This window comes from Mustelus asterias, chromosome 32 (genome assembly GCF_964213995.1).
Source record: "Mustelus asterias chromosome 32, sMusAst1.hap1.1, whole genome shotgun sequence".
Classification (NCBI taxonomy): domain Eukaryota; kingdom Metazoa; phylum Chordata; class Chondrichthyes; order Carcharhiniformes; family Triakidae; genus Mustelus; species Mustelus asterias.
This window is the reverse complement of record NC_135832.1, coordinates 5,052,859-5,072,586: the sequence shown is the minus strand read 5'-3', so window position 1 is coordinate 5,072,586 and position 19,728 is coordinate 5,052,859.

The window sequence follows — 19,728 nt, the reverse complement described above, 5'->3', positions numbered from 1 at the left end:
ATGGGGTGCGGGCGGGGACGCGGGGCTGGGTGCTGATTGGCGGCGACGCGGTGATTGACGGGGCGCTGGTCCAATGGGGTGTGTGGGGGGCGGGGAGAGGGCGGCAGTTTTGAATCGGTTGTCCGTTGGGGCCGAGAACTCGGAGCCGCTTCTGGAGACACAGAGGGAGACACAGACCCAGACACAGAGGGAGACACAGACACAGACACAGAGGGAGACAGAGACCCAGACACACAGGGAGACACAGATCCAGACACAGAGTGAGACACAGACCTAGACACAGAGGGAGAAAGAGACCCAGACACAAAGGGAGACACAGACCCAGACACAGAGCGAGACACAGACCCAGACACAGAGGGAGACACAGACCCAGACACAGAGGGAGACCCAGACACAGAGGGAGACACAGACCCAGAAATATAGGGAGACACAGACCCCGACACAGAGGGAGACACAGACCCCGACACAGAGGGAGACACAGATCCAGACACAGAGGGAGACAGAGAGCGACACCCCCTCAGCACAGGCCCCCCCCCGACAGAGCGACACCCCCTCAGCCCCCCCCCGACAGAGCGACACCCCCTCAGCACAGACCCCCCCCGACAGAGCGAACCACCCTCAGCCCCCCCCCCCGACAGAGCGACACCCCCTCAGCCCCCGCGACCTAGCGACACCCCCTCAGCCCCCCCCCGAAAGACCGACACCCCCAGAGCACAGCCCCCGCCCCGACAGAGCGACACCCCCTCAGCACAGCCCCCCCGACAGAGCGACACACCCTCAGCCCCCCCCGACAGAGCGACACCCCCTCAGCAGAGCCCCCCCCGACAGAGCGATGCCCCCTCAGCACAGTCCCCCCCCCCGACAGAGCAACACCCCCTCAGCACAGCCCCCCCCCCCCGCGACAGAGCGACACCCCCTCAGCACAGCCCCCCCCCCCCGACGGAGCGACACACCCTCAGCACAGCCCCCCCCCCCCGACAGAGCGACACCCCCTCAGGCAGCCCCCCCACCCGACAGAGCGACACCCCCTCAGCACAGCCCCCCCCGACAGAGCGACAGCCCCTCAGCACAGTCCCCCCCGACAGAGCGACACCCCCTCAGCACAGCCCCCCCCCCACAGAGCGACAGCCCCTCAGCACAGCCCCCCCCCCCCCCGACAGAGCGACACCCCCTCAGCACAGCGTAGTGTTGTTAAGGACACAGACACTGTTCTCTGTGACCAGGAGAAGCAATACCGTAGATTGTGTTGCCTGCCTGGTGCTCGGGTCCACGATGGATCATCTGGGCTGCAGAGGAATCTGGAGTGGGAAGGTGAACATCCAGTTGTCGTGGTCCCTGTAGATGCCAATGAATTGACAAAACAGGAACTAAGGATCTGCAGCGGGAGTACGAAGAGCTGGGGAACAAATTAAAATGCAGAACCAACAAGGAGGTAATCTCTGGATTACTACCTGAGCCACGCACAAATTGGCGCAGGGCTAATAGGATTAAGGAGACGAATGCGTGGCTCAAGGATTGGTGTGGGAGGACTGGGTTTGAATTCGTGGGGCATTGGCACCAGTATTTGGGCAGATGGGACCTGTATAGATGGGATGGTCTCCGTTTGAACCGTGCTGGGACCAGAGTCCTAGCGAGTCGTATCGCTAGGGCTGTAGATAGACCTTTAAACTAATTTATGGGGGGGGGGGGCGGAGGGGGAGGGTGCAGAGGTAAGTGGAATTACAAAATCAATGGTAGTGGAGAGGGAGCGAGTGCAAGTGAATGAGGGCATTCAAGTATTTAAAGGAGCAGAGGGCGAGGGAGAGGTTGATAGCGTTTCATCAAATCGGGTCCAGATAAAAGCTGGAATAAAGACACTTTGCCTGAATGCACGAAGCATTCGGAACAAAGTTAATGAGTGAGGGTGCAAATCAGCACTAATGGGTATGATCTTGTGGCCATGACAGAAACGTGGCTGCAGGGAGACCAGGACTGGGAGATGAATATCCAGGGGTATCAGGCATTTAGGAAGAATAGACAGGAAGGAAAAAGTGGTGGGGTAGCACTGTTAATAAAAGATAATATCAGGGACGTAGTGAGGGATGACATAGGCTCTAAGGAACAAAACGTGGAATCGTTGTGGGTAGAGACAAGGAATAGTAGGGGGAGAAAGACACTAGTAGGCGTTTTCTATAGGCCCCCAAATAATAATGTTGAGGTGGGGAGGGCTATAAACAAGCAAATAATGGATGCGTGCAAAAACGGAACGGCAATAATCATGGGGGACTTCAACCTGAATATTGATTGGCTGACTGAAGTTGAAAAGGCTGGGATGGAGGAAGAGTTCTTAGAATGCTGTCGGGATAGTTACCTTGAACAGTATGTTACAGAACCGACGAGGGAACGAGTTATCTTAGATCTGGTAATGTGTAACGATGTAGGTAGAATTACGGATGTTCTTGTGAAGGACCTTCTTGGGTCAAGTGATCACAATATGGTCGAATTTCTGATACAAATGGAAGAGGAGAAAGTAGGGTCCCATACCAGTGTCCTCTGCTTGAACAGAGGGAAGTACGATAGGATGAGGGCTGAATTGGCGAAGGTGGACTGGGAGAGCAGACTGGTAGGTTAGGACAGAGGAGGAAAAGTGGAGGATTTTTAAGGAGCTCTTTTTCAGTACTCAGCAACAATATATTCCGGTGATAAAGAAGGGCTGTAAGAAAAGGGATAACCAGCCGTGGATAGCGAAGGAAATTAAGGAGAATATTAAATTAAAGACTGCTGCGGACAGAGTGGCCAAAAAGAGTGGAGAATCGGAAGATTGGGAAAACTTTAAGAAACAACAAAGAACAACTAAGAAAGCGATAAAGAAAGGAAAGAGAGGTTATGAAGCCAGTCTAGCTCTAAATATAAAAAATGACAGTAAAATATTTTACAAATATATAAAAAGGAATAGAGTGGCAAGAGTGAATGTTGGAGCCTTGGAGGACGAGAGGGGGGATTTTATCGTGGGAAATGAGGAAATGGCTGAAACATTAAATATGTATTTTGTGTCGGTCTTCACAGTGGAAGACAGAAATAGTTTACCGAATATTAACGATAGAGGGTTGGTAGGAGGAGAGGTACTCAATACAATTAATGTTGCCAGGGAGGCAGTGCTTGGTAGACTAACGGGACTGAAGGTGGACAAGTCCCCGGGCCTGGATGGAATGCATCCCAGGGTACTGAAAGAAATGTCAGAGGTAATAACGGATGCGTTAGTGGTTATTTATCAAAATTTGTTGGATTCTGGGGTAGTGCCGGCGGATTGGAAAATGGCTACTGTTACGCCGCTGTTTATAAAAGGAAATAGACAAAAGGTGGGTAACTACAGGCCGGTTAGCTTAACGTCTCTAGTTGGGAAAATGCTGGAATCCATCACTAAAGAATAAATAGCAGGCCATCTGGATAAGAATGGTTCGATTAAGCAGACGCAGCATGGATTCATGAGGGGAAAGTCGTGCTTGACGAACTTGTTGGATTTTTATGAAGATGTAACTAGTGCGGTTGACGGAGGGGAACCGGTGGATGTGGTGTTTTTGGATTTCCAAAAGGTGTTTGATAAGGTGCCTCAAAAAAGGTTGCTGAAGAAGATTGGGTCACACGGAGTTGGGGGCAGGGTGTTAGCGTGGATTGGGGATTGGCTATCCGACAGGAAGCAGAGAGTCTGAATAAATGGGTGCTTTTCTGGTTGGCAGATGGTAACTAGTGGCGTGCCGCAGGGATCGGTACTGGGGCCTCAACTATTTACCAATTATATGGACGATTTGGAGGAGGGGACTGAGTGCAGGGTAACAAAGTTTGCAGACAACACAAAGATAAGTGGAAAAGTGAATCGTGTGGAGGGCGTAGAAGGTCTGCAGAGAGATTTGGACAGGCTGGGTGAGTGGGCGAGGATCTGGCAGATGGAGTATAACGTTAACAAATGCGAGGTTATTCACTTTGGAAGAAATAACAGCAAATTGGATTATTATCTAAATGGAAAGAAATTACAACATGCTGCTGTGCAGAGGGACCTGGGGGCCCTTGTGCATGAGACGCAAAAACCCAGTCTGCAGGTGCAACAGGTGATCAAGAAGGCAAATGGGATGTTGGCCTATATCAAAAGGGGGATAGAATATAAAAGCAGAGATGTCTTGCTGCATCTGTACAGAGCATTGGTGAGGCCGCAGCTGGAATACTGTGTGCAGTATTGGTCCCCTTATTTGCGGAAGGATATATTGGCCTTGGAGGGAGTACAGAGAAGGTTCACCAGGTTGATACCAGAGATGAGGGGTGTTGATTATGAGGCGAGACTGAGCAGATTGGGTTTGTTTTCGTTGGAATTTAGAAGGCTGAGGGGGGATCTTGTAGAGATCTATAAGATAATGAGGGGGCTGGATAGGGTGGAGATGGAGAGATTCTTTCCACTGAGAAAGGAAACTAGAACTAGAGGGCACACCCTCAAAATAAAGGGGGTCAGTTTAGGACAGAGTTGAGGAGGAACTTCTTCTCTCAGAGGGTGGTGAATCTCTGGAATTTTCTGCCCACTGAAGTGGTGGAGACTACCTCGTTGAATATGTTTAAATCACGGACAGATGGATTCCTGGTCGGTAAGGGAATTAGGGGTTATTGGGATCAGGCGGGTAAATGGAACTGATCCACTTCAGATCAGCCATGATCTTATTGAATGGCGGGGCAGCCTCGAGGGGTTAGATGGCCTACTCCTACTCCTGTTTCTTATGTTCTTATGTCCATTTGGCTGAGCTTACGTGAGTTCCATTGCATTGCTCACAAATAAGCTGTCTTCCCGCGGTTATATTTAAACATTTCCGTTAATCGCAAATACAAGTAATCTGTCCCTTGTTAACCCGACAATGTTGACGGACACACTGTGTCTGTATGCAAGAATCATTCTTAGGGACTAAGGCATCGGCACATCCCCATCCCTGTCCTGTAAAACAAAGCGGATAGCTTGCAGTATCTGAACAAGCTTTTCTTCCCACCTGTTGTGACCGCCCGCATGCAGGATCTGTGGGGTTTACAAGTCCCACACATCTCCCCTGTGTCCCTCTTTTATATTTGCCAATTTGTCCCGTAGAGTGTGTATCTGATGTATCTACAGTATATAAGTCATGAGGGGTCCACCCAGGGGTGGCGACAAATAGGGCTTCTACAGATTGCGTTAATGGGTAACATACAGTTCGATTCCCGTGTAAATGTATGTGAGCTTTGTAAAACAAATTATCTTCCAGCCCAGTAAAATTTACAGTCGCAACAATGCAAAATAGTACAGTTACATACGCGATTACATGCATATCCGCAACAGTCATATATCAAACTTAACACTATAATTCAATCTTTACAAGTTATTTTATCTATTAACCCGCGCACGCCAGCCGCTCTTGCTTGCAGTCTTTGCCTGTGTTGAGGAAAGCAGTTCTGTGAGTGCGTCAATTTTGCGACGTATCTCCTTTGTATAATTTTAGCTGTGTCCAGTGCTTCCAGACACCTTTCCCTCTCATGTCTACACAGGCACAGGTGTCCCCACTAATTATAACTTCATATGGCCCATTCCACTTTGGTGCAAACCCTGGTTTGTCGGGTAATGTTTTCACTAGGACGCGACTTCCCGCTGTTGGGGCGTCAGGGAGCATTTCAAGCTCTCTCTCTGCGTCCTTTATTTCCTGATTGTCTTTTACCAATTTGCGCATCCCTATCAGCTGGGTGCTCAGGTCCAGAACGTATCTCCTGATTTTATCTGTTAGTGGACCTACTTCGGCCCCACCTGTTATGATGCCTTCGGGTAATTGCATCGCCCGTCCTGTCATTAGCTCATAAGGGGTTAATCCGGTTGTCCGGTTCGTGGTAGCTCTTAATCTCATTAAAATAGTGGGCAATACCTCTGTCCACCTTCTCCCTGATGTCTCCATGGCTTTAGCTAGTGCATTTTTTAGTGTTCTATTCATACGTTCCACCATTCCAGAGCTCTGTGGGTGGTAGGGGATCTGAAATTTTTGTTTTATCCCCATTAATTGGCATACTGTTTTTACCACCTTTCCAGTGAAGTGCATTCCCTGGTCCGAATCGATTTGTAGGGGTACTCCCCATCTTGGGATTACCTCCTCTGCCAATATCATGGCCACCGTGGTAGCAGTACAGTTTGAAGGAGGGAACGTTTCTACCCACCTGGTGAACTAGTTGATGATAACCAGACAGTAGGTTTTGCCGTGGGACTGTGGTAGTGGTCCTGTGAAATCTATTTGTAGATGTTCCCAGGGTCCCTTTGGTCTCGGCTGGTGTCCCATTCTAATTGTTATGGGTCTACCAGGGTTGTGTTGCGCGCACGTCACGCATCGGTGACAGTGTCGGGCGATATCTCTTCCCATTCCCTTCCACCACCACTCCTTCCCGATATTAGTTATCTCTACCCACATGTGAGAGTCCATCATGTAGCTCAAATAGGGTGTTTTGTATGCACTCTGGTGCCATTACCTTATCCTCCCGTCTCCAAATGTCATCGGTCCCTTTGACTGCTCCCTGTGCTTCCCATTTCTCTTTATCTTCCTTTGGGGTATCCTCATGCAAGCCCCGAATGTCTACTTCGGCTCCTGTCTGTTCTATTGCTGCTATTGGCAACTCGTCAATTACTTCCTGTTCTAGGGCTAACTGTGCCACCCTATCTGCGGCTTGATTTCCGTTGAAATTGAACCAGTCTGGGTTATCTCTTCCGGGTTCTTTCTGGTGTGCTTTAATTTTGATTACTGCGGCTTCTCTCGGTCTCTCGCTCGCTCTCAATAATGCCTCAATTCTTTGCTGGTGCTTGATAGGAGTTCCCTCCGTGGTTATGAACCCTCTCCTTCCCCAAGCTGTCATGTAATCATGTATGACTCCGAATGCATAGCGGCTATCTGAATAGATGTTTACCGTTTTACCCTCAGATAACTCAAGTGCCTGTCTGAGTGCCACCAGATCTGCCACTTGTGCGGATAAGCCTCCGTCAATTCTACTCGACCTCACTGTTTCTAATTTGTCATTCACTGCTGCCCATCCTGTCCGTGGTGATCCTCTCACATATTTGCGTGACCCATCCACAAAAATGGTTTCCTGAGCTGTTATTAGGGGCATTTACTTCATCCTACCCTCTCCTTCACCCATATCCATATCCCCACAATTGTGTGGCTCTCCTTCGTCGAAGATCCCTTCCGCTGGGTTTTTCCCTGTACCCCTTACTATTATTACGGACTTGCTGGGAGGTAGGAGGACAGCTTCCCATTTCGCCCTTCTCATGTTTGAGACTGACTTTAGTTTTCCTGTGTTCAGTATTTCCACCAAGGTGTGTTTGGTGTGAAGGATTATATTCCCTGTCATGATTACTGGCTCGCTAACCTTTACTGCCCACGAAGCACAATCCAAGGCGACTATGCAACTTGGCAGTCCGGTGACTCCCGGCCCTTCTGCGGTGGAATAATACCCAATGGGTCTCTTTCTTTCGCCATGGTCCTGTGTTACCACTGGGGAATAGAACCCTCCCTCATTACCACATTGAACATGGAAGTCCTTGTTGAGATCGGGTAATCCTTGTCCTGGGGCTGATATTAGTTCTGTTTTTAGTTAATTGTAAGCTTCTTCTTGCTCGGGTTCCCTCTCTACGGGATCTAAAGCTGGCTTTCCTCCTTTGACGAGTCTTTGTATGGATTCTCCGAGTTTTGAGAACCCTGGGATGAAACTCCGGCTGTAGTTGAATAATCCTAGCACCTTTCGAACCCCTCTTATGTTGGTGGGTCGCGGCATCTGTTGCATTGCCTTTTTCCTGTCCGTCGGCATTTCTTTAAGTCCTTGGGATATAAGGTGCCCTCGTTATCGGACCTGTGATTTCCCGATCTGCGCCTTTTTGGGGCTGACCTTTAACCCTGCGGCTTTTAATTCGTTCAGCACCAAATATAAGGCTTCTTGTTCCGACTTGGACTCTGAAGCTATTAGGATGTTGTCTACATATTGTCGGGTCGTGCTACCCTCTGGCAGTTCTACCCTGTTCAGGATGTCACTCATTACTCGATGGAATATAGCGGGGCTGTTGTGGAATCCCTGTGGTAAACGGGTCCAAGTATACTGCCTGTCCCCCACTGTAAAGGCGAATTTGTCTTGGGATTCAGGGTCCAGTGGTAAGGACCAGAAACCGTTAGCTATGTCCAGTACTGTGAATGTTTTATGCTCCTGTGACAGTCCGTTCAAGATTGTCGAAGGGCTTGCCACAATGGGGTGCAGCTTGGAGGTGACTTTATTAAGTCCGGTGTAATCTATCGTGAGCCTAGAGCTTCCGTCAGGTTTGCTCACTGGCCATGTTGGGGAGGGAGTGTTGCTTGTGGTTTCTGTCAGGATCCCTCTTTCCACTAACCCTTTAACAATCTCTACTACAGCTTTCTCTGCTTTTGGTTTGATTGGGTATTGTCGGTCTGGCTTATGCTCTGGTCCCGGTACCTTTATTGGGTCCGTTTTAGTCAAACCGGTATCTAACTTTGTTTCAGCCCATACTCCGGGAACGGAAGCAGAGATGGCTCCGAACCCTCCTGTCTCTCATTCCCAATTTCAGGTGGTGACTGTGGCCACCTCAATGGTCTCGAGGTGACTTGTAAGTTTCCCTATCCTAGTTTTTCGAACGTCCTGTCTTGGCCAGATTAATTCTCCCTTCCCACAGTCTATCAAGGTCTCATATTCTTTCATTAAATTGTTCCCCATTATTGTATCCTCGTTATGTTTGCACACATAGAACCTCATTGGTAGATGCAGATTATTTATTTCTATTAACGTGGTCTCGCTCAGGTAGGCGGGTGTCTTGTTCCCTCCGATCCCGGTCAGATAAATCATTTTATTTGTAGTGGGTAAGGGTAGGTCGGTAACGGATATGGATGCCCCTGTGTCCACTAGCATCTCACATTGCCTGCCCCCTACTAGTGCTGACACATAAATCCTTCCCTCCTTTCTACCCTTGTGAACGGGGGCTGCAGACCGTCAATCTTGCTGACCCCGGGTGTTCTGTGGTTCCTCCGGTTCAGCTGGGGACATGGATCGGGTCAGGGGGTCTCCCATGCTTATTCCAACATACAGCTTCTGTATGTCCGTGTTTATTACAGTGGCTGCAATGTTTCCCACTGTTCCCAACTTTGTTCCTTTTCCGTGGAGTCCCGCAATCCCTCGCAAAGTGCCCTTGTCGGCCATAGTTGTGGCAAATCAGTTGAGGCTTTGTTCCATTCCCGTTAATGTGGGCTGCTATTCTTTCTAGCCTTGCGCTTGCCTGGGGTTTCACTTCCCCGGGATGCCGATAACCCATTCCACCAGCTCATCGTAATCTTGGGACATAATCACTCCCATTTTTAGGATGAGCTGGTGAGCAGCAGAGAGTCCATCCTTAAAAGCCTGGATGAACGCTCGATCTCCTCGCCCTGGATTCCCTTGTCCTGAGCACTCTTGGTATATCCGGAGCAGTCGTTCCCCGTACTCAGAAGCACCTTTTCCTTTTCGCTGCTTTGTGGTGGTAATTCTGCTCCAGTTAGTGGGAGCATTCCCTAAGACCCTCTGAATTTCTTCTTTAAATTGTAAGAAGGGTGCCCGTCGGCATCTACCTGTGCTGTTAAGGGAATTACATGTCTCCACCGTCCCCCATTATAATCCTGAGCTGTAGGGGCAGCGGGCCCTCCTGCTACCTGCCTCCACCTATCCGCTGGACAGGCTGCCCTGACCAGCTGGTGTACGTCTCTTCGGTGTAATTGGTGTCCTCTCCAGATTGTGTCTAATTCTTCCCAGAATTTAGTGTTTGCGCTTCTAGGTTGTAATTTACCCAGAGAAGCCATTATCTGCTGTCTCTCACCTGGGGTAAAGGGTTTATAATTCGCCTTTGGTCGTGCTGCTGTTCCCCCCTCGGGTTACTGGCGCTAAGTTGTGTTCTAGCACTTCCCACTCCTCTGAGGGAACGGTTGGTCCTTGCTGTGTCGACTCATAAGAAGGTAGAGGATCAGTTTCCCCTCCCCACTGCCTTTCTAAAACCTGGTTTTGCTTTTCCAGCTCCCTCACTCGGGATTCTAATTCTATAATCCTTTCTTTATCTTCTCTCCATTTCTCAGTAGAGGCAACTACTTGCTCACTTAGACCAGCTAACTGATCTGTTAACATTACTCCTATCTTCTTTGTCTTGTTTCTCTTTTCTTTATCTATCCAATCTCTCTGCTGTTCTCAGGTGTGAGAAGTATCCCAGCCATCTTTTTGCATTCTCTTTATTAACTCCTTCCTGCCTGCCCATGTTTTCAATGAGGGAACCTGCAGATCCCCTTTTAACTCCACAATCTGCCATTTCGCAGATTTCACTAACCCTGGCCACGATTACTCTTCAGTAAAGTGTGCTCTCTACCGTAGGGACTTCACTACCCCCGGCCACTATTGCTGTTCTCACACCGTGTTTCACTGCCGTTACAGGGTTTCAAGTTATACTCACGGCTTCCACGATTACCAACTCGGCAACGTGCTTCTCTGCCGGAGTCCGGTTTAGGTCAGAGTTGATCAAACTCCTGTTCCGCCCCCCTTTTCACAACATTGACAGTACAGTTCCCAACTTTTCAAACTTTCATGCAATCAGATGGCAACTCTGCGTCTGTTTGCCACGACAGAGTTTGATGTTAAACCGACCTCTGCCCCTTGCGCTTCACAATCCTCAGTGCCCTTGGTGTCTCACTCACTTCAATTCCTGACCTTCACGTGGCTGATTTCTGCTCTTAATAGCCAGTCTAAGGCAGGGATTTTGAGACAGGCACTACCTTGTCCTTTTGTCGATCAGCACAAGTCACAGTGGCTTATTACGATCAGTAGTTAATACTTATCACTACATCAGATAAACAGTACAAATACCCTTTAAGTTTCCCCCTTGTAAAGTGTATTTTTGATCCAATCCGACTCTCACAGATTCCGTGATCTCTACCCCGGTTCCGATCGTGGTCAATCGATCTCACCAGTAATAGGATCCTGCTGACTACGCCAATTGTTGTGGGACAAATGCCACTCGTAGTCAGATCTCAAGGTTCCAAAATACAGATTATTCAACGGAGCTCCGTGGAGACAAGGCACAAGTCAGTAGCAAACCTTCTCTCGGTAAAATGACAGGAACGGTCCATCTTTATACTTTTTACACAATAGATGGACCGGAGATTTAAACATTATCACATCGTTATAGGCATATACAAACAGATACAGACATTTAACATAGTATTGTTCTTTTGAATGGGTACATTTCCTATGTCTGTGGCTATCAATGGTTGGTTTCACGGGAAGGTGAGAGCAGGAATGGAGTGAGGTGGAGCATGAATGTGTGGCTGAGGGACTGGTGCAGGGGGCAGGGATTCAGGTTCCTGGACCATTGGGACCTCTTTAGGGGCAGGGGTGATCTGTATACAAAAAACGGGTGGAACTTGAATCACACGGGGACCAATATCCTGGCCGGTAGGTTGGCTAAGGCTACTGGGGAGAATTTAAACTTGATAGGTTGGGGGGAGGGGAGCTAGAAGAGTTGACTAGGATCAAGGAACTAATTGATGGGGGGGAGGATGCAGGGGTAAGGGGAATTACAAAATTAATGGTAGAGGAGAGGGTGCAAGTGAATGAAGGTGGTAATTTAGATAAGGGAGTAGAGGGAGAGGGTGTTCGCGACTCATCAAAGCGGGTCCAGATAAAAGCTGGAATAAGGACACTTTGCCTGAATGCACGAAGCATTCGGAACAAGGTAATTGAGTTGGTGCAAATCAGCACAAGTGGGTACGATCTGGTGGCCATTTCAGAAACGTGGCTGAAAGGTGACCAGGACTGGGAGATGAATATCCAGGGGTATCAGGCGTTTAGGAAGAATAGACAGGATGGAAAAGGTGGTGGGGTCGCGCTATTAATAAGAGATAATATCAGGGTAGTACTGAGGGATGACATAGGCTCTGAGGAACAAATCGTGGAATCATTATGAGTAGAGATGAGGAATAGTAGATGGAGAAAGACACTAGTAGGTGTGGTATATAGGCCCCCGAATAATAATGTTGAGGTAGGGAGGGCTATAAACAAGCAGATAAGGGATGCGTGTAAAAACGGAACGGCAATAATCATGGGGGACTTCAACATGCACATTGACTGGCAGACTCAAGTCGGTAAGGGTGGAATGGAGGAAGAGCTCTTAGAATGCTGTCGGGATATATTCCTTGAACAGCATGTTACGGAACCGACGAGGGAACGAGCTATTTTGGATCTGGTATTGTGTAACGAGGTAGGTAGAATTAAGGATCTTATTGTGAAGGACCCTCTTGGGTCTAGTGACCACAATATGGTCGAATTTCTGATTCAGATGGAAGAGGAGAAAGTTTGGTCCCAAACCAGTGTCCTCTGTTTGAACAGAGGGAAATATGATAGGATGAGGGATGAATTGGCGAAGGTAGACTGGGAGAGCAGGCTGGCAGGTAGGATAGCTGAGGAACAGTGGAGGATTTTTAAGGAGATCCTTTTCAGTTCTCAGCAAAAATATATTCCAGCAAAAAACAAGGATTGTAAGAAAAGGGAGAACCAGCCGTGGATAACGAAGGAAATAAAGGAGAGTATTAAAATAAAAACAGCTGCGTACAGAGTGGCCAAAAATAGTGGAGAAACAAGTGATTGGGAAAAATTTAAGAAACAACAAAGAGAGACTAAGAAAGCGATAAAGAAAGGAAGGATAGACTATGAAGCTAGGCTAGCAATTAATATAAAAAATGATAGTAAAAGTTTTTATAAATATATAAAAAGGAATAGAGTGGCTAGAGTGAATGTTGGACCCTTGGAGGACGAGAGGGGGGAGTTAATAGTGGGAAATGAGGATATGGCTGAGTCATTAAATACGTTTTTTGTGTCGGTTTTCACGGTGGAGGACACAAATAGTTTGCCAAATATTAACGATAGAGGGTTGGCAGCAGGAGAAATACTTAATACAATTAATGTTACCAGAGAGGCAGTGCTGGGTAGACTAATGGGACTGAAGGTGGACAAGTCCCCGGGTCCGGATGGAATGCATCCCAGGGTATTGAAAGAAATGTCAGAGGTAATAGTGGATGCGTTAGTGATTATTTATCAAAACTCGTTGCATTCTGGGGTAGTGCCCGTTGATTGGAAAACGGCTAATGTTACGCCGCTGTTGAAAAAAGGAAGGACACAAACGGCGGGTAACTATAGGCCGGTCAGCTTCACGTCTGTAGTAGGGAAAATGCTGGAATCCATTATTAAAGAGGAGATAGCAGGGCATCTGGATAGAAATGGTTCGATCAATCAGACGCAGCATGAATTCATGAGGGGAAAGTCATGCTTGACGAACATGTTGGATTTTTATGAAGATGTGACTAGGGCGGTTGATGGAGGAGAACCGGTGGATGCGGTGTTTTTGGATTTCCAAAAGGCGTTTGATAAGGTGCCCCATAAAAGGCTGCTGAAGAAGATTAGGGCACACGGAGTTGGGGATAGTGTGTTAAAGTGGATTGGGGACTGGCTATCCGACAGGAAGCAAAGAGTCGGAATAAATGGGTGTTTTTCCGGTTGGAGGAAGGTAACTAGTGGCGTGCCGCAGGGATCGGTACTCGGGCCGCAACTGTTTACCATTTATATAGATGATCTGGAGGAGGGGACGGAGTGTAGGGTAAAGAAGTTTGCAGACGACACAAAGATAAGTGGAAAAGTGAATCGTGTGGAGGACGGAGAAGATCTGCAGAGAGATTTGGACAGGCTGAGTGAGTGGGCGAGGATATGGCAAATGGAGTATAACGTTGAGAAATGCGAGGTTATACACTTTGGAGGAAATAATAACAAATGGGATTATTATCTCAATGGAAACAAATTAAAACATGCTACCGTGCAAAGGGTCCTGAGGGTCCTTGTGCATGAGACGCAAAAGCCCAGTCTGCAGGTACAACAGGTGATCAAGAAGGCAAGTGGGATGTTGGCCTATATTGCGAAGGGGATAGAATATAAAAGCAGGGATGTCTTGATGCACCTGTACAGGGCATTGGTGAGGCCGCAGCTGGAATACTGTGTGCAGTATTGGTCCCCTTATATGAGGAAGGATATATTGGCATTGGAGGGAGTGCAGAGAAGGTTCACCAGATTGATGTCGGAGATGAGGGGTTTGGATTATGAGGAGAGGCTGAGGAGATTGGGTTTGTACTCGTTGGAGTTTAGAAGGATGAGGGGGGATCTTATGGAGACTTATAAGATAATGCGGGGGCTGGATAGGGTGGAGGCGGAGAGATTCTTTCCACTTAGTAAGGAAGATAAAACTAGAGGACACAGTCTCAAAATAAAGGGGGGTCGGTTTAAGACAGAGTTGAGGAGGAACTTCTTCTCCCAGAGGGTGGTGAATCTCTGGAATTCTCTGCCCACTGAGGTGGTGGAGGCTACCTCGCTGAATATGTTTAAAGCGCGGATGGATGGATTCCTGATCGGTAAGGGAATTAAGGGTTATGGGGATCAGGCGGGTAAGTGGTACTGATCCACGTCAGATCAGCCATGATCTTATTGAATGGCGGGGCAGGCTCGAGGGGCTAGATGGCCTACTCCTGCTCCTATTTCTTATGTTCTTATGTTCTTATGTTTCGGCTCATTCAGGAGGTAATCGGGTTTCCTGCATTCATATTTTCCCGCTCTTCCTATGACGAATCTACTCCCTTTGTCTCGGGTGTTTTTTCCTCATCTAAAAGATGTCTCGATCCTTGGCTTGGCTTCCTGAGGTGTTTGTTAACTTTAAATCACTGTCTGTGATTCTAAATGGCTTGTGTGTTGGGTTTGATTTCAAGTGATCTTTGCCTAAGTGGAAGCCGGTGTCTGTTTTATGGTTCCTTTCCCAGTTAACTCTTTATGTGCCAGGCAGTTATTTTAAAGTGTGCTTTCCTTCTGTTTTTCCCCTTACAATAGGAAACTGCCCCTGTTCTGGACTTGAACGTGCCTCATAACCACACGGATCCATTGCCATGATTCTTTACTAAGAATCTATCAACTGCCTTTAAGTGCCTCTCCCAGTTGGTGGGAACGGCACTGGATGTCAACCCCCGCAGTGGGAAGATCAGACTTAACCTTGGGCGGAGTGATCTTCTCATGAGCAACTCTGCTGGGGCTATCCCAGTTGTTGAAGAGGGGACGGTGGGGGAGGGGTTGGGTGGTGCGGGGATGGCGGGGGCCGGGGGGGGGGGGTTGTCGTCCTGAAATTGAACATGAATCTGGATAGTTTGGTTTCCAAGGAGACTGTGGGATGGTTTTTCGAACCTGCTTTTACTGTTTGGGCCGCTCTTTCTGCCAGGCCGTTGGATGATGGGTAATATGGCGCTGTCCTAACGTGTCAAATTCTGTTCAACTTCATGCAATGCACAAATTCCTGGCTGATGAAGAGTGGTCCATTTTCAGAAACCAACACCTGTGGGACCCGGATGTCAAGAAAGAGGCGTGAAGTTTCTCCACTCTTGTCCTTGTGTTTGATTAACTCACCCTGTGTACGGCATCCATTTTGAATCAGCATCTACCATTTTCAGGAACATAGACCCCATGAACGGTCCGGCACGGTCCATGTGCAGCCACGTCTACGGCCGTCCCAGCCATTCCCAAGCGTGAAGAGTAGTGGCTGGTGATAGTTCTGCCCTTGTTGATATTCCCAACACTGACCCACGAGCAAGTCTCTGTATCCATACCTGGCCATGATGTGGAGGTACCTGTCCACCAGACATGGCAAATTGGAGGATCTTCAGTTTTTCACTCCTGGGTGGCCATGGTAAAGTTCAGCCAGGATGGGATGTTGAACATGGTTCAGGATGACACTCTTGAGCCCCATAGGCGTGTGTCATCTTCCACAGTCAGCTGCTCTCTGCCACTCCAATATGGGTACAATTCAGGCTGTAACGGCCTTTTGGATTCCCCCATCAGCAGCAGCTGCTTCAGTTTATTCAGCACTGGGTAATTTTGCGTCTACAGCCGAATATTATTGGTAGCCACTGGGAGAGTATTGAAAAAAATTCATGATTACCGTCTCTTCCACTGGGGATACGACAAGTGTCTGTTAATCGTAGCCAACTCAAGGCATCTGCCTTCGCGAATCGGCCTCCTAGTTGCCCATGTTCAGAGGGCAATTAAGTGTCAGCCACATTGCTGTGGCCCTGGAGTCACCTTTAAGCCTGACTGCGCAAGGGCGAAAGATTTTCTTCCCTGGGACATTGCTGAACCAGATGGGTTTTTCCAAAAATCGACAATGCTTTTATGGTCACCAGCAGATTCTAAACTCGGGATATATTTATTCAAATTCCACCATCTGCCGTGACGGGATTGGAATCCGGGTGTTCAGAACATTAGCTGAGTTTCTGTATTAATAATCTAGTGATAAAACCACCAGTCCATCACATCCACACCCTGAGTGTACACACCCTGAGTTCCGGTAACCGAGACACACCATATTATATACGTCTGCAGGGCTCCCGGATTGGACAGCATTAACTGCCTCAATCAGGGAGCTCATATTCCAATAACTCCACCTGATGGTTATCGTTAAGGTCATTAAGTATGTCTCTCTCTGTCTCTTTCTGTGCTTCTCTCTCTGTCTCTCTCCCTCTCTCTCTCTTTCTCCTTCTGTCTCTCTCCCTCTCCCTCTGTCTCCCACTCTCTACCCTCTTCCTCTGCCTCTCCTGTGCCCTTTCAGCCTCACTCTCCTCCCGCTTCGTCTCAATCTCCTTTTTCCTCTCCATCTCTGTCCCCCTTTACATTGTCTCTCTCTATTTCCCTCTCTCTCTCTCTACCTCGCCCTGTCTTTTGTTCTTGCTGTGTCCATTGTACTCATTCAATCGCACTCTTCCCCCATCGCTCCCGCTCTCTGTCTCTGTATCACTGTTTCTCTCTGCCTCTGACTATTTCCCTCTGCCTACCTTTCTGTCTCCCTTTCCCACTTAGTCTCCTTCTCCCTCTCTTATTACATCCTTCCATCTCTCCTCCCCTGCCTCCCTTTCTCATTTCCTGTCCATCTCCCTCACCAATTTCCCCACCCTCTACCCCTGTTTCTCTCGCTCTTTCAGAGCCTCTCTCCGTCATTGTTTTTTCTCTCTGTCTCTCTCTCTTGGTCTCTCTGTTTTTTTCCCTGTATCTGTTAGAAACTCTTTCAAACTGTCGCTCTCCATATCTTTGTGCCCTTTCCTCTCTGTCAATCTCTGTCCCTCTATCACTCTCTTTGTTGCTCTCACTGCCCTCTCTCTCTCTCTCTTTATCTGTCGCTCTTTCTGTCGCTGTGGCCTGTTTGTTATTTACAGTTTGAATGTCCAATAGGACGAGTCAGGGGTCTTGTGGTTGTAGTTTCCTCTCAGGGTGTAATGAATTGAAGATTGAAGTAAGGGGATATTTCAGTACATGTTTTAGCTGCTGACTGAAGTGAGTCTGTGTCACAGCATAAATGGCAGTGTTTGTGCAGCAACTTGTGAGTTGCAGCATTAAACCCAATTCCATAACAATATAATCTGACCATATCGACCAAAAGCCCAAATAATACACGCGACGCGATATAGAATAAAACATTAATATTGACCAGAAGAGCGTGAAATTGGCTGAGATAACAAACAGTAAAATGATGGATTTCCTGCGACTCTCCATCTCTGGGTCTCTGGGATTCTCCCCACTGCTGTGAGCTCTGAGTGTCCTGCGGGCTCTGCTGCTCACTAAAATGTGTCTGACGGTGAACGCATTGAGCAGCAGAATCAGGACGAATGGGACACCTGGGGTTAGAATGTTGTGGAGGAACTCGATTATTCCCCAGCCCAGAGAGAACAGAACACCTATTGTGAAACAAAACCAGGGGGTGTTCCCCAGCCAATATCGATTGCCAAGCATAAAATACCAGAAAATGTTCTTTAAACAGCTCAGCACCGTCACTGTTCCCAGAACCACAGCCGCCGATTTCTCACTGCAATATTTACTTTTCAGCTTGGGGCAGCAAATGGCCACAAATCGATCAAAGGTGAAAGTGACGGTGAACCAGACAGAACAGTCAGTGGCTGCGTAAAGCAGGACGGCGTGGATGTTACACACGGGGACCGATAGCAGGAAATAAAACTGTTCCGGATAAACAATGGGAATCTGTCTCGATATCAGGTCGAGGATAACGACCAGCAGATCCCGCACTGAAATGGCCAGCAGGTAACGAGTGACACATTTGGACAGACCACAGTTTCTGCTGGTCAGGGTCACAATTGTGATTATGTTCACTGTCAGGAAGGGAAAATAAAGAATAAAATTGGACATGATTCAGGGAAAGAAGTTACCATTTAGACTGAGGACGGATTAAAATAAACAAAATGGACACACACAAGAACTAAATGTATTTAAAAAAAAATCCAGCACGTCTTTTGGAGTGTGAGAGGAAAGTGGAGCATCCGGAGGAAACCCTCGCAGACACGGGGAGAAGGACCAAACTCCACACGGACAGTGACTCAAGCTTGGAACTGAACTCAGGTCCCTGACGCTGTGCTCACCACTGTGTCACCATGCTGCTCCATGGTTCCGACACAATGGTATACATTTGGGAGAGAGTTTTCCAGAGAGTCCTCAACATTGTCCCTCAGTCAGCTACAGGTAAATAGCCCCTCTACCTTGTGGGGGATTTGGAGGGTAAGAAGGCTGAGGGAGTAAACCCTGTCCGAAAATCCGGAGTGGAGTCCTGTAGGTGGTAATCTGTTGTCTCTCAGACAGCTTACTGACAACGCATGCAGCAGAGCTGGTACCAAACAGTGCTGGTTTCACCCTTTCCTCTGGACAATACTAAAAGTTGTCAGAGGGAGACCCTGATGTATTGACAGCTCAGAAACTCTATTATATTTCCCCAGGACTGTACCCTGGAGAGGAGACCACAGCATTGTGGCCACTGTTAGCACAACACAGGAAGAAACAGTAATCTCACACTCGATTGCCACAGAACACAAGTACCTAACCCTCTCTCCACTCACATTGTCTGTACCTTTAACACTTGATTACCTGTAAAGACTCGCATTCCAAACATTATTTTGTAAATTGAGTTTGTGTCTTTATATGCCCTGTCTGTGAGCAGAACTCCCACTTCCGTGACGATGGAGCAGCGCTCCGAAAGCGAGTGGCTTTTGCTACCAAATCAAACTGTTGGACATTAACCTGGTGTTGTGAGACTTCTTACTGCGCAGAACACAACTACCAGGGTTTGCTTTCAAAGCTTCAGGGTTCAGTGAATAGCTACCGTCCATAGTGCCCAGTGCGTTTGCTGCTGCCTCACTGTGACCTACTGGACCATTGAAGCTCAGTGGGTCCTCTCTCGGGAGGAAAGGTGCTGATCTATGTACCAGGTAAGAAAAACTCACACCAAGGTTGGTAGAAAGGAAAGGCCAAGCACCCTGCCTTAATGACTATCGTCCAGTGACACTGATATCCAATACTATGAGATGCATCAAAAGGTTAGTCATGGCATGAATCTATTCCAGCCTTCCAGATTGCCTGGATCCACGACAGTTCATCTATCGCCACAACAGGTCCATAGACACCATCTCCCTGGCCCGACAGTCAACCCTGGAACACAGACTCGTGTTGATCAACTACAGCTCAGCCTTTAACAACATTATTCCAATGAAACTCGTGTGCAAATTCTGTGGCATGGGGCTCAGCTCCTGCGCCTGCAATTTGATCCTGAACTTCCTAACAGAC